The 1,998-nt window shown below is 49.4% G+C and overlaps 1 pseudogene; it reads right to left on the bottom strand.

Annotated features, from left to right (window-relative positions):
- Nucleotides 1–229: 229 nt before the first annotated feature.
- LOC121009092 lies at nucleotides 230–407 on the bottom strand (annotated as a pseudogene).
- Between the last annotated feature and the right edge of the window lie 1,591 nt (nucleotides 408–1,998).

Here is a 1,998-nt window from a genome sequence, read left to right as displayed (position 1 = left end):
TTAAACTGATAGGAATAGTACTACTTAACACACCACTCATATCTGGTGGCACAGTAAATTGCACGGCGCACACGCAGTGGCCCAAATTGGAAGTAGGAGGACCAACCAAGCATCTTTTTCCATCTCCCGGTTCCTAAAATTTATTACATAGACCGGCCCCTGATAGGAGACGTAACAGGGATTAAACTGATAGGAATAGTACTACTTAACACACCACTCATATCTGGTGGCACAGTACATTGCAAGGCGTACGCGCAGTGCCCCAAATTGGAAGTAGCAGGACCAACCAAGCATCTTTTTCCATCTCCTGGTTCCTAAAATCTATTCCATACACCGGCCCCTGATAGGGGACAAAACAGAGATTAAACTGTTAAGAACAGATTTTTTTTTATTAAAAAAAAAGAGGACAGCCTCTGCGGAGCTGGGTATTTTTTGGCCGCGTTACTGAACACTCATGCACAATGGCTGTAGGCTCATGCGTCTTTTTGCGGAGGTGACAAACCTGGTCAGTCAAACCCAAGGCAACATCATCGACCTCATCCCATAAGCGTTTTTTCTGGAGCGTGCCCTACGAAGAGTGCTGGATCAGGCCGTAGATGAGCATGAAGAGGAAGAGTTGTGGTCACTATCACTACCAAAAGCAGCCTTGTCGTCGTTGATTGCTGGACGTGCGGCGACGCAGAGAGAGGAGTCTGAAGAAGAGGAGTCAGAGGAGAAAGGTGGCTTTGAGGAGGTGGAAGACCAACCACAGCAGGCATCCCAGGGGGCTTGTTGTCACCTTTCAGGGACCCTTTGTGTTGTACGTGGCTGGGTGGAGACAGAGACATTCAATGACGTCAGTGAGGACAAGGAACGGGACATGGCTAGCTTGGTATCCAACCTTGTGCAAATGGGGAGTTTGCGGTTGTGCAAATGGAGTGTTTGCGGTTGTTTGCGGTGCGTTAAACGGGGAGTTTGGTCTGTCAGAGTTTGGTCTGTCACTGTGAAGCGGGCGTAACCCTTGCACTACCTGATCGATACCTGATCGTATACACACAAGCACGTTACAATTTAGGAATGTTAGGTGATTTATGCCCTTTATGGATTAAAACACGACTCTGCGTCAACTACGTAATTTTCCATGGGAGTTTTGCCATGGATCCCCCTCCGGCATGCCACAGTCCAGGTGTTAGTCCCCTTGAAACAAGTTTTCCATCACTATTGTGGCCAGAAAGAGTCCCTGTGGGTTTTAAAATTCGCCTGCCTATTGAAGTCTATGGCGGTTCGTCCAGTTCCCCCGTTCGCGAACATTTGCGAAAATTCACGTTCGCCGTTCGCGAACGGAAAATTTTATGTTCGCGACATCTCTAATGAGGAGTCAACACAGTGGCCCAGTTACATTATGGGGAGGATGGTACCGTATGATGAGTCAACACAGTGGCCCAGTCACAGAGTGGTGAGGTGGCAACCGCATGAGGAGTCATCATAGTGGTCAGTCACAGGGTTGGGAGGCAACAGCAGTGGCAGTAACAGCACAAGATGGTGGGTGGCAGTAGGAGAACATGGCAGCAGAGGGAGCAGGTATGTGGCATCAGGTGGTGGCAGCATCAGAATAGTGGGTGAGGCAGGTGGCCAGAAGAAACAGGTCTCTTTTCACAAAGTTTGGGTGTGGCACCCAGAATGATCTAGTCTGATGCATCAGGCACTGACGTGTGGAAATCCAGGCTGATTCACACCTGATTAATCTTTACAAAGGTCAGTCTCTCCACATTTTGGGTTAGGCGAGTTCTCCTTGGGGTAACTATATCCCCTGCCGCACTAAACATCCGCTCTGATGCCACACTACTGGCCGGGCATGAAAGCTTGTCCATGGCAAACTCGGCCAGTTGCAAGTTTGGCTGTCCTGTAGTCCAGGGTATCTTTGATGTGGGATGGCAGAGTGCAGTACAAGTTTGCCACCACCTGCTGGTTCATGTTCTGCTCCATGTCTTGCTGCTGCTGCTGGTGGGTGGTTTCTTC

The sequence above is a fragment of the Bufo bufo genome, chromosome 7, assembly GCF_905171765.1.
Source record: "Bufo bufo chromosome 7, aBufBuf1.1, whole genome shotgun sequence".
NCBI lineage: Eukaryota > Metazoa > Chordata > Amphibia > Anura > Bufonidae > Bufo > Bufo bufo.
This window is presented reverse-complemented; position numbering and strand designations above follow the sequence as displayed.